A 22491-nucleotide genomic window follows, 5' to 3' on the forward strand; every position below is an offset into this window, starting at 1 on the left:
ACAAGAGGCACAACAACACTTTCGGGCGAAAAGTATAAATATAGCCTCCATGATCAAAATAACATTGTCTTTACAATGACACGAATTGTCACTCGAACATGACATTTTTCGAGCACTGAGCCTTTATTAAGCGAGCACCTTCTGCTACCTGCTCCAAGATGTGCTCGGCCGGATCCTGGCACCCCGCCGGATTCTGGGTCGCAACGACGGTGGCCTCCATATCTGCTCAATATGCTTTAACACAGGCAAGAGCCATCCATGCACTCTCTATGCACGCCGACCTCTTCATGGCATCGATCCGCGATACGACACCAAGGAATTGTTGCACTAAACCAAAATAACTATCCGGCTTAGGCCCCTTCAGCCATAGATGGTCTATTACAGGCATTGCAAGACCGGACAGCCTGTGGAGCTCGGCCACAGCTGCCATCCTCTCACTCAAAGGCAATTTGCGTTGGAGCGCTGAACTTCGACCAGAACAGCTTTTCCACTTCATCATCTTTTTGATCCTCAAAAAACTTGGCCGCATCAGCCGCACTCTTCGCCAAATCCGCATAGGCGTCTGCAGGACTCCAGCGTCGATCCAGAGGAGCGTACTTCGGATCTAAAAACTTCATTTGCAACAAATAGGGGTTTCTAGCCGCGATTTCTCTGGCCTGTCGAAGCTCCTCCCGCAACCCTAATGTTGGAACGCGTTTCCTTGGCCGCATCAAGGGCCTTCTTCAGGTCACCCTTATTTGCCTGATTTTCTTTTTCAAGAAACTCATATCGATTGGCGGCATTTTCTAGCTCCACAGCCATTTTGACTATTTTATCTTTGCTCCGGTGACGAGCAGGCTGTTTGGCTCTCAACTCTTCGGTCGCCTTTAGGGCAGCCACATTGCTCGCTCCGGCCTGTTCCTTGTCCAGGGCAAGTTCCGCCCTAAGGGCTTCCACGGCAGCAGCACCGTCTGCAGTCCAAACATATAACATTAGCATTATGCTCCTCTCAGTTTTTCCTACAAAAAATAACAAGGAAAGCAGAGCACATACCTTGTGACTTGTTAAGCCGCTCGTTCACCAGTGTGATATCAGCATCAATAGCTCCAATCTGCCTCCTTGGTTCGGCAACTTCAACGGACCGGTCGGCTGCCGGATCCTTAGACACCTGCGCATAAATACAGCGCGATCATTACTTACACAATATGATCCTCCGTTTGCCGCCTAGGGCGGACAACCAGAGTCTCATGGGCTACTATCCATATGGAGCACACCTAGCACGTGCGTCATAGCCAAAAATTATGTATTTTTCATTACATACCTCAAAGCTTCTGAGCAGGCTCGTAAAGGCTTCATTCAACCCGCTTGTGGCGGATGAAATCTTCTCGAGCACCATGCTCATTAATGAACGGTGCTCCTCCGAGAGATCAGCTTGCTCCAGAAGGCCCGTTAGTGTGTCTGGCCAGACGCGAATTGTGGCGGACCCTTCTTATCGCCCCCCGTGGGAGCTGAACGCTCCGGGCTCAGGGAGGCCGAAGTATTAGCTTCTGGCTTCGGCAGATCTGGACTCCTCCGTGACGACACCTCGGGGTCGCCCGCCTCATGAGGCGGAGAAGTTGGTGGGGTCTCACTCTCCATCATCTCCGGAAGGAGATCCCCCGAAGATGAACTCTGTCGAGAAGAGCTGCTAGCCGGACTGCAAAGAATGGATCCTGGTTGTTGTTCTTGTAAGAGGAAGTAGTACCTTCGTATTTACAATCGACTTACAGCTCGGCTGAGGGCTGGCCCGTTGGCGGGCATGCCGCAGTGAGGACGCCCTTCGGGGCAGGGCCCCCTGTTGAAGCTTTCTTCCCTTGTCTGGGCACCTCCGTCTCCAAGTCTTCGGAGGCGGCCCTCTTCTTCCCGCGAGGGGAGGAGGCCTTAGATTCCCCTCCCCGACTATCCTCCTTTGGGGAGGTAGCAATTCCCCCGGTTTGGATGCGCAATGTGTGAAGTTCTGCTTCTCTATTCTTCCCTTCGTCTTTCCCTGAGGGCACTTTACTTAGCACACCGCCAAGCATCTTGGCTATAGCGGGACTTGGCGAGCCTTCGGGAAGTGGTGCCGAACACCTGATTCTCTCCGCCTTGCTGAGCCACTCCTGGCCACGGAGGATTGTCAGAATAATGAGTATGACAAAAATAGATGAAGTGTTAGGTTTCTGGGTTACTTACTTGGGTATCTGGGCGATTCAGCTCAGGCCTGCATTCTCGGTGGTATCCGTACACTTTACTTGTGGTCCGAAGAATAATTTACACATCCCTTTGAGCGTCAGGCCGAAGAAATGCAGAATAGTCCGCGGACCCTCCGGATTGAACTCCCACATCCGGAGAGGCCGGCGTTTGCACGGCAACATCCGTCGGATTAGCATTACCTGAATTATGCTGACGAGGCTAATGTCCCTCTCAAGAAGCTCCCGGATACGGCTCTGCAATGTTGGTACATCACTAGCAGATCCCCAATCCCGTCCTATATTGGTCCATGATGCCAGTTGAGAAGGAGGGCCCGAACGGAAGTCGGGGGCAGCTATCCACTTTGTGCCTCTGCGAGCCGTGATGTAAAACCACCTCCGGTGCCATAGATCGGACACCTCTGGGAAGGAGCCCTCTGGCCATGGGACGCCGGCATTCCTGCTTATCACAGCACCTCCGCACTCCGCGAATCGCCCCTCAGTCATCTTCGGCTTCACATTGAAGGTCTTGAGCCATAAGCCGATGTGTGGAGTGACATGGAGAAAAGCTTCGCACATAATGATGAACGACGAGATATGGAGGATAGCGTCCGGAGCTAGATCGTGAAAATCTAACCCGTAATAGAACATGAGCCCTCTCACAAAGGGATCAAGGGTGAAACCCAAGTCGCGGAGGAAGTGAGAAACAAATACGACGCTCTTGTTGGGCTCGGGAGTATGGATGACCTGCCCTGGAGCAGGAAGCCTGTGCTTGATGTCGGCGGTCAGATATCCGACCTCCCTAAGCTTCGCAATATCCTCCTCTGTGACCGAGGAGGCCACCCACCGGCCTTGAAGGTTGGAATCAGACATGGTGGAGGATCCGGGGTGCTTGAGCTTGGGTTTCGGGTGTGAGAACTCGAGATGCGGAAAGGCGTAAGGGTGGTGGAAAAGAGGGATAGGCCTAGGCCCCTTTATAAAGGGGGTGAATATCAAGCGTCCTCAACGTAACCGCTCGGGACTTGCCTAAAAACATGGAGTCATACCAACAGGCGTCATGGGGTTGCACGCTCCCGTATTGATGGAAAATCCCGCGAGGAGGGGAGCACGATCTCTGCTTTGGCAGGATGTGCCAATAAAACTGCCTCGCACCGCGTATCGAGGAAGGCCAAAAAAACCGGTTCGTGTTGGACCAAACCACGGCGTAAGAGCACACCGTACAAAAATTGCCAGCAGATCAGATTTATGAAGTACTATGCTGTCTACAGAGGTGTGCGGGAATTATCTCGCAAAGTCAGACACAATCATCGATCTACTTTGGAGTATTCGGAGATGGAACCCGCCTTGCAATGCCGAAGACAGAACTGCGCGCTGGACTCATCGTCATTGAAGCCTGGTTTAGGGGCTACTGAGGGAGTCCTGGATTAGGGGGTATCCGGACAGCCGGACTATATACTTTGGCCGGACCGTTGGACCGTGAAGATACAAGACTCAAGACTTCGTCCCGTGTCCGGATGGGACTCTCCTTTGCGTGGAAGACAAGCTTGGTGATCCGGATATTATATTTCCTTCTTTGTAACCGACTCCATGTAAACCCTAACCCCCTCTGGTATCTATATAAACCAGAGGGTTTAGTCCTTAGAGGAAGAATCATAATCATCATAGGCTAGCTTCTAGGGTTTAGCCTCTATGATCTCGTGGTAGATCAACTCTTGTAACACTCATATCATCAATATCAATCAAGCATGAACTAGGGTTTTACCTCCATCGAGAGGGCCCGTACCTGGGTAAAACATCGTGTCCCTTGCCTCCTGTTACCATTAGCCTTAGACGCACAGATCGGGACCCCCTACCCGAGATCCGCCGGTTTTGACACCGACAACCATCTATAAAGCAAAAATGTGTATGTTTGGATAGTCTTTCTAGCATTTTATCAATAAAAGGTAGAGGGTAATGATCCTTTCTAGTAGCTTTATTTAATTTGTGGAAATCAATTACCATTCTATAACCTGTAACATTCTTTGTGGGATCAATTCATTCTTATCATTAGGAACAACAGTAATACCTCCCTACTTAGGGACACAATGAACGGGAATTACCCACTGACTATCAGCAATAGGATAAATTATACCTTCCTCTAGAAGCTTTAATATTTCATTTCTTACCACTTATTTCATCTTAGGATTTAACCGCCGTTGATGATCAACAACCGGTTTGGCATCTTTCTCCAATTTTATTTTGTGTTGGCATAGAGTGGGATTAATGCCCTTAAAATCATCAAGAGTATATCCAATAGCAGCACGGTGCTTCTTCAGAGTTTTCAATAATTTATTTTCTCCATGCTCTGAAAGGTTAGCACTAATAATAACAGGATATATCTTATTTTCACCAAGATAAGCATATTTCAAAGTATGAGGTAATTGTTTAAGCTCAAACACGGGATCACCCTTGGGTGGAGGAGGATCCCCAAGGATTTCAACAGGCAAGTTGTGTTTCAAAATAGGTCCTTGCGTAAAGAATACTTAATCTATCCCCCTTCTTTCATTCATAAACATGTCATTTTCATGGTCTAGCAAATATTGTTCTAATGGATCATTAGGAGGCACGACAATAGAAGCAAGACCAAAAATTTCATCCTTATTAGGCAATTCTTTATCATGGGGTTGTCTACGAAATTTAGCAAAATTAAATTCATGAGACAAATCCCCTAAACCAACAGTAACAATATCCTTTTTGCAGTCTATCTTAGCATTAACAGTATTCAAGAAGGGTCTACCAAATATAGTGGGACAAAAGTCATCTTGTGGGGAAGCAAGAACGAGAAAATCAGTAGGGTATTTTATTTTCCCACACAAGCCTTCAACGTCTCTAACAATCCCAACTGGTGAAATAGTATCTCTATTGGCAAGCTTAATAGTAACATCAATATCTTCTATCTTAGTAGGTGCAATATCATTCACCATTTCTTATATAAGGTAAAAGGTATTGCACTCACACTAGCACCCATATCACATAAGCCATGATAAAAATGATCTCCTATTTTAACAGAAACAACACGCATGCCAACAACAGGTCTATGTTTATCTTTAGTATTGGGTTTAGCAATTCTAGCAGCTTCATGACAGAAATAAATAACAAGCCCATCAATATTATCGACCAAGAGATCTTTAACCATAGCAATACCAGGTTCAAGTTTAATTTGCTCAGGGGGTGTAGGTGTTCTAGTATTACTCTTATGAACCACAGTTGAAGCTTTAGCATGATCCTTTATTCTCACAGGGAAAGGTGGTTTCTCAATATAAGCAGTAGGAACAACAGGATCAACATTATAAGTAATAGTTTCTTCTTCAACTTTAATAGGTTCTACTACTTTAACTTCAATGGGAGGATGATATTTAAACCACTTCTCCTTAGGGAGATCAACATGAGTAGCAAATGATTCACAAAAAGAAGCTACTATCTCAGAGTCAAGTCCATATTTAGTGCTAAATTCATGAAAAACATCGGTATCCATAAAAGATTTAACACAATCAAACTTAGGATTTATACCTGACTCCTTACCTTCGTCGAGTTCCCAATCTTAATAGTTGCGTTTAATCCTTTACAATAAATCCCATTTGAATTCAATAGTCTTCGTCATAAAAGAACCAGTACAAGAAGTACCGAGCATGGAGCGATCATTATGAGATAGCCGAGCATAAATTTTTTGAATAATAATTTCTCTTGAGAGCTCATGATTGGGGCATGAATATAACATTGACTTAAGCCTCCCCCAAGCTTGAGCGATACTTTCTCCTTCACTAGGCCAAAAATTATATATATAATTACGATCATGATGAACTAGATGCATAGGACAAAACTTCTGATGAAATTCCAATTTCAGTCGGGTGTAGTTCCATGATCCGATATCATCACATAGCCAACACCATGTTAATGCCTTTCCCTTCAAAGATAAAGGGAAGACCTTCTTCTTGACAACATCCTCGGGCATACCTGCAAGCTTAAATAATCCACAAACTTCATCCACATAGATTAAGTGCATATCAGGATGTAATGTTCCATCTCTTTTATAGGGATTAGCTAGTTGATTCTCTATCATACCCGAAGGACTTTCAAAGTAAATATTTTCAGTAGGTTCAGTAGGTTGAGGAGCAACTCTTTGTTCTTCTGGTCGGGGTGAAGATACCCCGAACAAGCCCCTCAAAGGATTATTTTCCATAGTAACAAGTGACTGTAAATTTCAGCACACTATATAAATGTTTCCTTACCAAATTCCACTAACCAAAGGCGCTTCACTCCCCGGCAATGGCGCCAGAAAAGAGTCTTGATGACCCACAAGTATAGGGGATCTATCATAGTCCTTTTGATAAGTAAGAGTGTCGAACCCAACAAGGAGCATAAGGAAATTACAAGCAGTTTTCAGTAAGGTATTCTCTGCAAGCACTAAAATTATCGGTAACAGATAGTTGTGTGAAACGGTAATTCGTAACGGATGACAAGTAACAAAAGTTAACAAGGTGCATCAAGGTGGCCCAATCCTTTTTGTATCAAATGACAAGCCTGGACAAACTCTTACATAAAGCAAAGTGCTCCCGAGGACACATGGGAATTACTATCAAGCTAGTGTTCATCATGCTCATATGATTCGCGTTCGTTACTTTGATAATTTGATATGTGGGTGGACCGATGCTTGGGTGCTGTCCTTACTTGGACAAGCCTCCCACTTATGATTAACCCTCTCTCAAGCATCCGCAACTATGAAAGAAGAATTAAGGTAAACCTAACCATAGCATGAAACATATGGATCCAAATCAGCCCCTTACGGAGCAATACATAAGCTAGGGTTCAAGCTTCTGTCACTCTAGCAACCCATTATCTACTTATTACTTCCCAATGCCTTCCCCTAGGCCCAAATCATTGTGTAGTGTCATGTAGTCGGCGTTTACATGACACCACTAGAGGAGAGACAACATCCATCTCATCAAAATATCGAACGGATACCAAATTCACATGATTACTTATAACATGACTTCTCCCATGTCCTTCATGTTCATAATTAGAGGGGTATTGAATACATTAAGGATCTGAACATATGATCTTCCACCAAATAAACCAATTAGCATTAACTACAAGGAGTAATCAACACTACTAGCAACCCACATGTCCCAATCTGAGGTTTTGAGACAAAGATCAGACATAAGAGATGAACTAGGGTCTAAGAGGAGATGTCGTTGGTGAAGATGTTGATGGAGATTGACCCCCTCTGAATGAGAGGATCGATGGTGATGACGATGGCGATGATTTCCCCCTCCTGGAGGGATGTTTCACTGGCAGATCAGCTCCGCCGGAGCCCTAGATTGGTCCTGCCCAGGTTCCGCCTTGAGACGGCGGCGCTTCGTCCCGAAAGCTTCTCTATGATTTTTTAGGGCAAAAGACACCATATAGCAGAATATGGGAGTTGGGGGCCTGCCAGGGGGCCCACGAGGTAGGGGGCGCGCCCAGGTGGTAGGGCGCGCCCTCCACCCTCGTGGCTGACTGGTGGCCCCCCTCTGGTGCTTTCTTTGTCCAATATTTTTTTATATTCCAAAATTGATCTCCGTGAAGTTTCAAGAATTTTAGAGTTGCGCAGAATAGGTCTCTAATTTTGCTCCTTTTCCATTCCATAATTCCAGCTGCCGGCATTCTCCCTCTTCATGTAAACCTTATAAAATAGGGATAATTGATAATATGCCCTTAGTTGGGTCACACTCGACTGATTTACCCCTAGTTTTCGAAAATCCGTGGTCTTGCCCAAGTGTGACTGTTTCCCTTGTGATTTTGCCCTTCCATCCCAATTCCGTCCAGTCAAAGGCATTTGACCGTCAGGGAGACATTCTTTTGGACTATCTTGCCCCTCCTTTCAACTTCTGTTAAAAATCAAAGAAAATGAATGTGATTCTTACATGTGGGACCCAACTAAATACAAAAGAAAAAGCAAATAGAAAAACACTTTGCCCCCCTCTTTCGCATTCTGGCGCCGCCGCCCTGGCCATACGCCACCGCCCTGGTCATACGCCACCCATGCCGCCTGTGGTGCACGCCCTACCTCCGATGCCCCCACAACCACCTCCCTCTCCCATCCCAGGCACCTCCCCGCTCAGGCGACCGACACTGCCTCTCTCTCTCCTCTCTCTCTGCCATCGGGAAAGTGGTAACAACGTCGGCGAGAAATTGGCGAAACGCTACTACTGCCATGGAAGCGTTGGTGCTGAGCTGCGACACTCATGGGCCGCGCTGGGCGCCCACAAGCGCGATGTATCGGGGCGGCGCGAGGCACCATCGTGTCTCTTGTGCATGAACACGAGCGGAGAATGGGGCGGCGCTGGAGGTCAACGGCGACAAAATCCGCCAGGTGAGGCGAGATGGTGTGGGTTGCGCAGATCTGGAGGTGTGTCAATGGATCTGGCGCGGTTGCTCGTGGTCACGCTCGAAATGGCCGGCGACAGAGAACTACCAGGCGGCGATGGCCTCTTCTTGCACGCAGAGAGAGAGGAGGCGGGCAGGTGATATGGTGGCATGTGGCAAGTTGCCAGCGGTGGTCCAGTCGTGCGGTGATCTGGGCAGGCGCCGGAGCGGCCGGCGCGGCGTGCAGCCTCTCCTGGCGGCGGCGTTGGTCGGGCTGGGAAATAAGCATCTTTTTTTTTATCTTTTTGTATGACATGTGGGCCATACATAGCAGTGAGACATTTAGAATAAAAAGCATTTCAGTCTATGACAGGTGGACCCACTGATCCTATTGTCTTATTTGACTGGTCTTTGCCAACACGTACGAAGGGTAAATTGGTCCAAAAAATGTCTCCTTAACGGTCAAATGTCTTTGACCAGATGGTATAGAGACGGAAGGGAAAAAGCACAAGGGAACCGGACACACTTGGGCAATACCACAGATTTTCAGAAACTAGGGGTAAATCAGTCGAGTGTGACCCAACTAAGGGCATAAAATCAATTATCCCTATAAAATATGAGAGAAAAGGCATAAGTATTGTGATATAATGTGTAATAACAGCCCATACTGCAATAAATATCGATATAAAAGCATAATGCAAAATGGACGTATCAGCTCGCGGCGGGTATCGTTATTTTCTGACCTTCACAAATGATTTGAGCAGCTATGGGTATATCTACTTAATGAAACGCAAGTCTGAAACATTTGAAAAGTTCAATGAATTTTAGAGTGAAATGGAGAATCATCGTACAAAGAAAATAAATTTCTACGATTTGATCGCGGAGGCGAATATTTGAGTTACGAGTTTGGCCTTCATTTAAACAATGTGGAATAGTTTCACAACTCACGCCACCTGGAACACCACAACGTAATGGTGTGTCCGAACGTCATAACCGTACTTTATTAGATATGGTGTGATCTATGATGTCTCTTACTGATTTACTACTATGGTTTTTGGGGTTATGCATTAGAGACAGCTGCATTCACGTTAAATAGGGCACCATCTAATCCATTGTGACGACACTGCATGAACTGTGGTTTCGCAATAAACATAAGTTGTCGTTTCTTAAAGTTTGGGGTTGCGACACTTATGTCAAAAGGCTTCAGCTTGATAAGCTCAAACCCAAATCAGATAAGTGCGTCTTCATAGGATACCCTAAGGAAACAATTGGGTACACCTTCTACCACAAATCCAAAGGCAAGGTCTTTGTTGCCAAGAATGGAACCTTTCTAGAGAAAGAGTTTCTCTCAAAAGAAGTGAGTGGGAGCAAAGTAGAACTTGATGAGGTAATTGTACCTTCTCTCAATTTGGAAAGTAGCTCATCCGAGAAATCCGTTCCCTTGATGCCTACACAACCTAGAGAGGAAGCTAATGATGATGATCATGAACTTCAGATCAAGTTACTACGGAACCTCGTAGGTCAACCACAACACGATCAACACTAGCGTGGTACGATAATCCTGTTCTGGAAGTCATGTTACTAGACCATGGCGAACCTAAGAACTATGAGGAAGCTATGGTGAGCCCAGATTCCGACAGATGGCTTGAGGCCATGAAATCTGAGATAGGATCCATGTATAAGAACAAAGTGTGGACTTTGTTGGACTTGCTCGATGATCGGCAAGTCATTGAGAATAAATGGATCTTCAAGAGGAAGACGGGCGCTGATGATAGTGTTACTATTTACAAAGCTCGACTTGTCGCAAAAGGTTTTCGACAAAGTTCATTGTGTTGACTACGATGAGATTTTCTCACTCGTAGCGATGCTTAAGTCCGTCCGAATCATGTTAAAAATTGCCACATTTTATGAAATCTGGCAAATGGATGTCAAAAATGCATTCCTTAAATTGATATCTCTAAGAAGAACTGTATATGATGTAACCAGAAGGTTTTGCCATCCTAAAGGTGCTAATAACGTGTACAAGCTCCAGCGATCCATCTATGGACTGATGCAAGCATCTCAGAGTTGGAATATACACTTTGATGAGGTGATCAAAGCATATGGTTTTATACAGACTTACGGTGAAGCCTGTACTTACAGGAAAGTGAGTGGGAGCTCTATAGCATTTCTAATATTATATGTGGATGACTTATTGTTGATTGGAAATGATATAGAATTTTTGGATAGCATAAAAGGATACTTGAATAAGTATTTTTTTTCAATAAAAGACCTCGGTAAAGCTACTTATGTATTAGGCATCAAGATCCATAGAGATAGATCAATACGCTTAATAGGACTTTCACAAAGCACACACCTTGACAAGATTTTGAAGGAGTTCAAAATGGACCAGTCAAAGAAGGAGTTCTAGCCTGTATTGTAAAGTGTGAAGTTGAGTGAGACTCAAAGCCTGACCATGGCAGAAGATAAAGTGTGAAGTTGAGTGAGACTCAAAGCACACATAGTTGAAAGTCATTCCCTATGCCTCAGGCATAGGTTCTATAAAGTATGCCATGATGTGTACCAGACTTGTTGTGTGCTTTGCCAATAAGTTTGCCAAGGGGGTACAATAGTGATCCAGGACTAGATCACTGGATAGTGGTCAAAATTATCCTTAGTTACCTTAGAGGACTAAGGAAATGTTTCTCGGTTATGGAGGTGATAAAGAGTTCGTTGTAAAGAGTTACGTCGATGCAAGCTTTGACACTGATCTAGATGACTCTAAGTCTATATTTAGATACGTATTGAACATGGGAGCAATTAGCTAGAGTAGCTCCATGTAGAGCATTGTAGACATAGGAATTTTCAAAATACATACGGATCTGAACATGGCAGACACGTTGACTAAACTTGTCTCACAAGCAAAACATGATCACACCTTAGTACTCTTTGGGTGTTAATCACATAGCGATGTGAACTAGATTATTGACTCTAGTAAACCTTTTGGGTGTTGGTCACATGGCGATGTGAACTATGGGTTTGAATCACATAAAGATGTGAACTATTGGTGTTAAATCACATGACGATGTGAACTAGATTATTAACTCTAGTGCAAGTGGGAGATTGAAGGAAATATGCCCTAGAGGCAATACTAAAGTTGTTATTTTATATTTCCTTATTCATGATAAATGTTTATTATTCATGCTAGAATTGTATTAACCGGAAACTTGATACATGTGTGGATACATAGACAAAACACCATGTCCCTGGTATGCCTCTACTTGACTAGCTCGTTAATCAAAGATGGTTAAGTTTCCTAACCATAGACATGGGTTGTCATTTGATGAACGGGATCACATCATTAGGAGAATGATGTGATGGACAAGACCCAATCGTTAGCTTAGCATTATGATCTTTCTGTTTTATTGCTACCGCTTTCTTCATGTCAAATACATATTCCTCCGACTATGACATTATGCAACTCCCGGATACCAAAGGAATACCTTGTGTGCTATCAAACGTCAAAACATAACTGGGTGATTATAAAAGATGCTCTACAGGTATCCCCTAAGGTGTTTGTTGGGTTGGCATACATCGAGATTAGGATTTGTCACTTCGAGTATCGGAGAGGTATCTCTGGGCCCTCTTGGTAATGCACATCATAAGAAGCCTTCCAAGCAAAGTGACTAATGAGTTAGTTGCAGGATGGTGCATTACAAAATGAGTAAATAGACTTGTTGGTAACAAGATTGAACTAAGTATGAAGATACTGACGATCAAATCTCGGGCAAGTAACATACCGATGACAAAGGGAATAATGTATGTTGTCATAACGGTTCGACCGATAAACGTCTTCATAGAATATGTGGGAGCCAATATGAGCATCCAGGTTCCACTATTAGTTATTGACCAGAGAGGTGTCTCAGTCATGTCTACATAGTTCTCGAACCCGTAGGGTCCGCACGCTTAACATTCGATGACGATTTTGTAGTATATGAGTTATGTGATTTGGTGACTGAATGTTGTTCGGAGTCCCGGATGAGACCATAGATAAGACGAGGAGTCACGAAATGGTCGAGAGGTAAAGATTCATATATAGGACGATAGTATTCGGACACCGGAAGTGTTACAGGGGTACGTATCGGGTCACCGGAAAGGGGTTCGCGGCACCCCCGGCAAAGATATGGGCCTTATTGGGCCAAGAGAGGGACAGACCAGCCCACAAGGGGCTGGTGCAACCCCATATAGACCGAAATAGGAGGATAGGGAAAGGAGGGAAGGGAGAAGGAAAGGGGAGGATTCAGCCTCCCCCTTTCCTTCCCTTCCCCTCACTTTCCTTCCCCCTCCGATACTTATGGAAGGGGGAAGGCCGACTTGGAGGAGGCGCCTAAGTAGGATCCCTCTACTTGGGGCGCCCCTTGCTGCTCCCTCCCTCTCCCACCTATATATATGTGGGGGGCACCGCTAGAAGACACAACATTGATTCCTAGCCATGTGCGGCGCCCCCCTCCATAGTTTACGCCTCCGGTCATATTCGCGTACTGCTTAGGCGAAGCCCTGCATGGATCACTTCACCATCACCGTCACCACGCCATCATGCCGACGCAACTCTCCCTCGACACTTTGATGGATCAGGAGTTCGAGGGACATCATCGAGCTGAACATGTGCAGAACTCAGAGGTGTCGTACGTTCGGTACTTGCTCGGTCAGAACGAGAAGAAGTTCGACTACATTAACCGCGTTGTAAAATGCTTCCGCTTTCGGTCTACGGGAGTACGTGGACACACTCTCCCCCTCTCATTGCTATGCATATCCTAGATAGATCTTGCATGAGCGTAGGATTTTTTTTTGAAATTGCATGCTACGTTTCCCAACATGGGTATCATAACCACTTGACTCGGCTGGGAACTGAGCTCCCAGATGAGTGTGTTATTGATAGAGTTCTTCAATCATTGCCACCAAGCTATAAATGCTTTGAGATGAACTATAATATGTAAGGGATGACGAAAATGATTCCCGAGCTCTTCGCGATGCTGAAATCGGTGGAGGAAGAAATCAAGAAAGAGCATCAAGTGTTGACGGTTAACAAGACCACCAATTTCAAGAAAAGGGGCAAGGGAAAGAAAGGGAAATTCAAGAAGAACGGAAAGCAAGTTTCCGCTCCCATGAAGAAACCCAAGGTTGGAGACTGAGTGCTTCTACTGCATGGGTAATGGTCACTGGAAGCGGAACTGCCCCAAATATTTGGCGGATAAGAAGGATGGAAAGTGAACTAAGGTATATTTGATATTCATGTTATTGATGTGTTCCTTGCTAATGCTTGTAGTAGCACCTAGGAATTTGATAGTGGTTCGGTTGCTCATATTTGTAACTCGAAACAGGAGTTGCAGAATAAACGCAGATTGGCTAAGGATGAGGTGACAATCTGCGTCGGAAATGGTTCCAAGGTTGATGTGATCACCGTAGGCACGCTACCTCTACATCTACCTTCGGAATTAGTTTTAGACCTCAGTAACTGTTATTTGGTGCCAGCATTGAGCATGAACATTATATCTGGATCTTGTTTATTGCGAGATGGTTATTCATTTAAGTGAGAGAATAATGGTTGTTCTATTTATACGAGTAACATCTTTTATGCTCATGCACCCTTAGTGAATGATCTATTCTTATTGAATCTCGATTGTAGTGATACACATATTCATAATATTGATGCCAAAAGATGCAAAGTTGATAATGATAGTGCAACATACTTGTGGCACTGCCATTTAGGTCATATTGGTATAAAGCGCATGAAGAAACTCCATGCAGATGGACTTATGGAATCACTTCATTATGAATCATTTGATACTTGTGAACCATGCCTCATGGGCAAGATGACTAAAACTCCGTTATCTGGAACAATGGAGCAAGCTAATGACTTACTGGAAATAATACATACCGATGTATGCGGTCCGATGAGTGTTGAAGCACGCGGCGGTATTGTTATTTTCTAACCTTCAGAGGTGATTTGAGTAGGTATGGGTATATCTACTTGATGAAACATAGGTCTGAAACATTTGAAAAGTTCGTAGAATTTCAGAATGAAGTGGAGAATCATCATAACAAGAAAATAAAGTTTGTACAATCTGATCACTGAGGCGAATATTTGAGTTACGAGTTTGGCCTTCATATAAACAATGTGGAATAGTTTCGCAACTCACGCCACCTGGAACACCACAATGCAATGGTGTGTCCGAACGTCATAATCATACTTTATTCGATATGGTGTGTTCTATAATGTCTCTTACCAATTTACCACTATCGTTTTGGGGTTATGCATTAGAGACAACCGCATTCAAGTTAAATAGGGCACCATCTAAATCCGTTGAGACGACACCGTATGAACTATGGTTTGCCAAGAAGCCTAAAATGTCGTTTCTTAAAGTTTGGGAATTTGACACTTATGTCAAAAGGCTTCAGCCAGATAAGCTCGAACCCAAATCGGAGAAGTTCGTATTCATTGGATACCCAAAAGACACTATTGGGTATTACCTTCTACCATAGATCCAAAGGCAAACTCTTTGTTGCTAAGAATGGGTCCTTTCTAGAGAAAGAGTTTCTCTCAAAAGAAGTGAGTGGGAGAAAAGTAGAACTTGATGAGGTAGTTGTACCTGCTCTCGAATTGGAAAGTAGTACATCAGAGAAAACCGTTCCCGTGATACCTACACCAACTAGAGAGGAAACAAATGATGATGATCATGAAACTTCAGATCAAGTTACTACTAGACCTCGTAGGTCGACCAGATCACGTTCCGCACCAGTGTGGTATGTTAATCCTGTCCTGGAAGTCATGTTGTTAGACAAGGGCGAACCTACGAACTATGAAGAAGCTATGATGAGCCCAGATTCTGAAAAATGGCTTGAGGCCATGAAACCTGAGAGAGGATCCATGTATGAGAACAAAGTGTGGACTTTGGTGGATTTGCCCGATGATTGGCAAGCCATTGAGAATAAATGAATCTTTAAGAAGAAGACGGACGCTGATGGTAATATCACTGTCTACAAAGCTCGAATTGTTGCAAAACTTTTTTGACAAGTTCAAGGGGTTAACTACGATGAGACTTTCTAACCCGTAGCGATGCTTAAGTTTGTCCGAATCATGTTAGCAATTGAGCATTTTATGATTATGAAATCTGGCAAATGGACGTCAAAAATGTATTCCTTAATGGGTTTCTTAAGGAAGAATTGTATATGATGCAACTGGAAGGTTTTGTCGATCCTAAAGGTGCTAACAAAGTATGCAAGCTCCAACAATCCATCTGAACTGGTGCAAGCATCTCAAAGTTGGAATAAACGCTTTGATGAGGTGATCAAAGCATTTGGTTTTATACAGACTTATGGTGAAGCCTCTATTTACAAGAAAGTGAGTGGGAGCTCTGTAGCATTTCTAATATTATATGTGGATGACTATTGTTGATTGGAAATGATATAGAATTTCTGGGTAGCATAAAAGGATACTTGAATAAGAATTTTTCAATGAAAGACCTCGGTGAAGGTGCTTACATATTGGGCTTGAAGATCTATAGGTATATATCAAGACGCTTAATAGGACTTTCACAAAGCGCATACCTTGATAAGATTTTGAATAAGTTCAAAATGGATCAGTCCAAGAAGGGGTTCTTGCCTATTCTGCAAGGTGTGAAATTGAGTAAGACTCAAAGCCCGACCACGACAGAAGAGAGAGAGAGAATGAAAGTTATTCCCTATGCCTCAGCCATAGGTTCTATAATGTATGCCATGCTGTGTACCAGACCAGATGTGTGCCTTGCCATAAGTATGGCAGGGAGGTACCAAAGTAATCCAGGAGTGGACCACTGGACAACGGTCAAGAATATTCTGAAGTGCCTAAAAAGGACAAAGGATATGTTTCTCGTTTATGGAGGTGACAAAGAGCTCGTCGTAAAGGGTTACGTTGATGCTAGCTTCGACACAGATCTGGATGTACTCTAAGTCTCAAACTGGATACGTGTTTATATTAAATGGTGGAGCTGTCAGTTGGTGCAGTTATAAGCAGAGCATCATGGCATGATCTACGTGTGAAGCAGAGTACATAGCTGCTTCGGAAGCAACGCATGAAGGAGTCTGGTTGAATGAGTTCATATCCGATCTAGGGGTAATATCCAGTGCATCAGGTCCAATGACAATCTTTTGTGACAACACTAGAGCAATTGCCTTAGTGTAGGAAGCCAGGTTTCACAAGAGAAAAAACACAACAAGTGGCGCTTCAACTCTATTCGTGAATATGTCGAGGATGGAGACATAGAAATTTGTAAATTGCATACGGATCTAAATATTGCAGACCTGTTGACTAAACCTCTTCCACGAGCAAAACATGATCATCACCAAGACTCCATGGGTGTTAGATTCATTACAATGTAATCTAGATTATTGACTCTAGTGCAAGTGGGAGACTGATAGAATTATGCCCTAGAGGCAATAATAAAGTTGTTATTATTATTATATTTCCTTATTCATGATAAAGGTTTATTTTTCATGCTAGAATTGTATTGACCAGAAACTTAAATACATGTGTGGATACATAAACAAATACCGTGTCCCTAGTGAGCTTCTACTAGACTACCTCATTGATCAAAAGATGGTTAAGGTTTTGTAACCATAGACATGAGTTGTCATTTGATAACCGGATCACATCGTTAGGAGAATGATGTGATGGACAAGACCCAACCGTTAGCATAGCATATGATTGTTTAGTTTATTGCTACTGCTTTCTTAATGTCCAATACATGTTTCTTTGACTATGAGATCATTCAACTCCCGGACTCTGGAGGAATGCCTTGTGTGCCATCAAACGTCACAACGTAACTAGGTGATCATAAAGGTGCTCTAGAGGTATCTCCGAAGGTGTATGTTGAGTTGTCATGGATTGGGACTGAGATTTGTCACTCCGTATGACGGAGAGGTTTCTCTGGGGCCTCTTGGTAATACATCATCACAAGAAGCTTCCAAGCAAAGTGACTAAGGAGTTAGTTACGGGATGATGTATTACGAAACGAGTAAATAGACTTGCCGGTTACGAGATTGAACTAGGTATGGAGATACCGACGATCAAATCTCGGGCAAGTAACAGACCGACAGACAAAGGGAACTACGTATGTTGTCATAAAGGTTCGACCGATAACGATCTTCGTAGAATATGTAGGAACCAATATGGGCATCCAGGTCCCGCTATTGGTTATTGATCGGAGAAACGTCTCGGTCATGTCTACATCATTCTCGAACCCGTAGGGTCCGCACGCTTAACGTTCGTTAATGATTAAGTTTTATATGACTTATGTATGTTGGTGACCTTGTTCAGAGTCCCAGATGGGATCAATGACATGACGAGGAGCTTCAACATAGTCCGGAGGTAAAGATTAATATATGGGATAATAGTATTTAGTCTCCAGAAGGGTTCCGGAATTCACCGGAAAGGGTTTCGGATGTTTCCGAAATGTTTGGGTACGAGAATACTTTATTTGGGCCAAGGGATAAAGCCCACGAGGCTTTTGGAAGGTGCAAAAGGAAGTTTTGCGGAGGCCAGACGCCAGACGCCAGGGACCCTAGCGTCTGGGGCTAGATGCCAAGGATCCTGGCATGTGGTGCTGGAGTCCAAGTAGGACTCTTGCCTTGCGGGCAAAACCGACTTTCAGGAGGCTTTTTCTCCAAGTTTCGACCCCAGGGCTCAACATATAAATAGAGGGGCATGGCTAGGACTGGAACACATCAAGATACACCAAGTCGTGTGCCGGCAACTCCGACCCTCTAGTTTATCCTCCGTCATAGTTTCTGTTGTGCTTGGCGAAGCCCTGCAGAGATTAGTCTTCACCATCACCGTCTCCACGCCGTCGTGCTGCCGGAACTCATCTACTACTTCGCCCCTCTTGCTGGATCAAGAAGGCGGGGACATCATTGAGCTGAATGTGTGCTGAACGCATCGTACGTTCGGTACTTGATCGGGACGGATCGTGAAGGTGTACAACTACATCAACTGTGCTGATAAACACTTCCGCTTAGCGATCTTCAAGGGTATGAAGATGCTCTTCCCCTCTCGTAGCTATGCATATCCATGGATAGATCTTGTGTGTGTGTAGAATTTTTTTGTTTTCCATGCAACGTTCCCCAACGATGATCAATTTTAGAAAGGTATTCGAGAGGATAGATGACATTGAGAAGACAATTGACACCAAGTTAGATGTCAAGTTCGCTGAAGTGCTCGCGCGTCTACCTCCACCTGCGGCCTCTGCTACACCGTTGCAATAACAACCACCTTTGCGCTGCGATCCAGCAGGACGATAGAAGTGTGTTGCTCTTGAGGAAGGCCAAAATTCTGGTGCCACTGCTATTGCTGTTGCTGCTTCTGTGGCTCCTACTGCTACTACCGAGAGGGTGACGATTATGAGGGCGATTATGAGGATCAGAACTACGTGCAACCACCATCACCTCCACCAGTGAAGGAAATATGCCCTAGAGTCAATAATAAAGTTATTATTTATTTCCTTATTTCATGATAAATGTTTATTATTCATGCTAGAATTGTATAAAGCGGAAACTTAGTACATGTGTGAATACATAGACAAACATAATGTCACTAGTATGCCTCTACTTGACTAGCTCATTGAATCAAAGATGGTTAAGTTTCCTAGCCATAGACATGATTTGTCATTTGATTAATGGGATCACATCATTAGAGAATGATGTGATTGACTTGACCCATTTCATTAGCTTAGCACTTGATCATTTAGTATGATGCTATTGCTTTCTTCTTGACTTATACATGTTCCTATGACTATGAGATTATGCAACTCCCGTTTACCGGAGGAACACTTTGTGTGCTAGCAAACGTCACAACGTAACTGGGTGATTATAAAGGTGCTCTATAGGTGTCTCCGAAGGTACTTGTTGAGTTGCCGTATTTCGAGATTAGGATTTGTCACTCCGATTGTGGGAGAGGTATCTCTGGGCCCTCTCGGTAATGCACATCACTATAAGCCTTGCAAGCAATGTGACTAATGAGTTAGTTGCGGGATGATGCATTACGGAACGAGTAAAGAGACTTGCCGGTGATGAGATTGAACTAGGTATTGAGATACCGACGATCGAATCTCGGGCAAGTAACATACCGATGACAAAGGGAACAAACGTATGTTGTTATGCGGTTTGACCGATAAAGATCTTCGTAGAATATGTGGGAGCCAATATGAGCATCCAGATTCCGATATTGGTTATTGACCGGAGACGTGTCTCGGTCATGTCTACATAGTTGTCGAACCCGTAGGGTCCGCATGCTTAACGTTCGGTGACGATTTACATTATGAGTTATGTGTTTTGATGTACCGAAGGTAGTTCGGAGTCCCGGATGAGATCGGGGACATGACGAGGAGTCTCGAAATGGTCGAGACATAAAGATTGATATATTGGACGACTATATTCGAACATCGGAAAGGTTCTGAGTGATTCGGGTATTTTTCGGAGTACCGGGGAGTTATGGGAATTCGCCGGGGAGTATATGGGCCTTATTGGGCTTTAGGGGAAAGAGAGAGGGGAGGCTGCGCGCCACCCCAAGGCCTAGTCCGAATTTGACTAGGGGGAGGGGTTGCGCCCCCTCCTTCCTTCTCTTCTCTTTTCCCTTTCCTTGACTCCTACTCCTACTACTTGGAAGAGGGGGAATCCTACTCCCGGTGGGAGTAGGACTCCTCCAGGGTGCGCCATAGTAGAGGGCCGGCCCTCCCCCCTCCTCCACTCCTTTATATACGGGGGCAAGGGGCACCTCTAGACACAACTGTAAGGGCTTATTTATCCCACAGTGGTTTTGGTGATTGATGACAATGCTTTTGCGGACTAATCGTGTGCGTTAAGTTCTTTCAGAGAATCATCCATTGGCACGAGACGATTTCCTCCCCTCGGTGTTTTTATTCAAGACGGTGTAGCTCCTGCATTTCGTTGTTGGTGGACTAGTTTCGTAGGAGTCACCGTACTATTAAGAGGGGATCCGCTTTGGTAAGACTAGGGTGGAATCAACACGTACACATCCTTATCACACCCGTCGTCTTCCTTTCGCATCTTTGGAGCTGCACCTCTCTTCCGTACCTGCTTCGCCCTGTGCCAGCGGTAGTACCGCGGTCTACAGCGGTAGTACCACCGAAGCCCCCCCAGCGGTAGTACCGCTCCACGAAGCGGTAGTACCGCTCTAAGCGGTAGTACCGCTCCGCAGAGCGGTAGTACCGCTCGCGGGCTTTGGCCGTAGTACCGCGTAGTACCGCGCCTACTGCCGCCTCGATTCGAGACGGTGTTTTCTCGTGTCGGGTTTTGCGGTACTAGTAGCGGCAGTAGAAGCGGTAGTACCTCTCTGAGCGGTAGTACCGCTCTACTCCCGCGGTAGTACCGCTCTGGGGGCAGTGGCCTGACTTTCTCTTCAGCGCGGTAGTACCGCTGGATAGGGAGCGGTAGTACCGCCCTTCCCTAGCGGTAGTACCGCTCTGTGCGGGGCTGCTCAGTGGGGTAGCGGTTGGATGTGTCCCCCCACTATATAAAGGGGTCTTCTTCCTCCTAGTTGACCTACCTTTTTCCCCAAAGCTCCATTGTTGCTCAAAGCTCCATTTTCGCCCGATTTCTCTCCCTAGCCAATCAAACTTGTTGATTTGCTCGGGATTGGTTGAGAAGGCCTAGATCGACACTTCCACCAAGAGAAATTTGATTCCCCCACTTATCCCTTGCGGATCTTGTTACTCTTGGGTGTTGAGCACCCTAGATGGTTGAGGTCACCTCGAAGCCATACTCCATTGTGGTGAAGCTTCGTGGTGTTGTTGTTGTTGTTGGGAGCCTCCGGTTGTTGTGGAGTTTGCCCCAACCTTGCTTGTAAAGGTTTGGTCGCCGCCTTCAAGGGCACCAATAGTGGAATCACGGCATCTCGCATTGTGTGAGGGCGTGAGGAGAATACGGTGGCCCTAGTGGCTTCTTGGGGAGCATTGTGCCTCCACACCGCTCCAACGGAGACGTACTTCCCTTTAAAAGGAAGGAACTCCGGTAACACATCCTCGTCTCCACCGGCTCCACTCTTGGTTAATTCGTGCCCTTACTTTTGCAAGCCTACTTGTTGTTACATCCTTGCTTGATTGTGTGCTAGTTGTTATTGCATCATATAGGTTGCTCACCTAGTTGCACATCTAGACAACCTATTTTGTTGCAAAGTTTAATTTGGTAAAGAAAAGCTTAAAAATTGTTAGTTGCCTATTCACCCCCCCTCTAGTCAACCATATCGATCCTTTCAATTGGTATCAGAGCCTCGTCTCTTTATTAAGGACTTTGCCGTCTGAAGAGTATGGTTGACGTCAACGATGGTGCGGAGGAACACTCCGGTGTGAATCCCATCTCGTCTTCGGCCGAAGGGGGAACCTCGGTCTCTCGTGAGGAATTCAATGTGGCTTTAGACACATTGAAAACCTCCATGACGGCCGAGGTTAAAAGCATGTTTACTGAATTCCTAGAGGGACTCAAACTATCTACCTTGCCGATGAAAGTGGGTGATCCCACTAACAGGGTGACGGATGCTAACCCCGACAAGGGGGAAGCTAATAGTGAAAAGAGTCCGTCTACTAGTGGTAGAAATGGCACCGGCATCTTTGCCCATGTGGAACCCCCGGTGTATAAAGGACCGATCCCCTCTACGCATTTGAATCATGCCGGTCCTCCTCCTAAATATGTGAAAAATGAAGATTTTGATTCTTGGGTCTATCGCTTCAAGCGTCATTTAAAACATGTGAATACTAACCTTTGGAGAATTATTGAAGAAGGTTTCTATCCTCATGATCCAAGCAACTTCACCCCTCGAGAAGAAGTGGACAACCAATTCAATGAGAGTGCTCTCTTCATCATCCAAGATGCTATCCTTCCCAAAGATCTCCCT

Source organism: Triticum dicoccoides, chromosome 6B, assembly GCF_002162155.2.
Source record: "Triticum dicoccoides isolate Atlit2015 ecotype Zavitan chromosome 6B, WEW_v2.0, whole genome shotgun sequence".
Taxonomy (NCBI): domain Eukaryota; kingdom Viridiplantae; phylum Streptophyta; class Magnoliopsida; order Poales; family Poaceae; genus Triticum; species Triticum dicoccoides.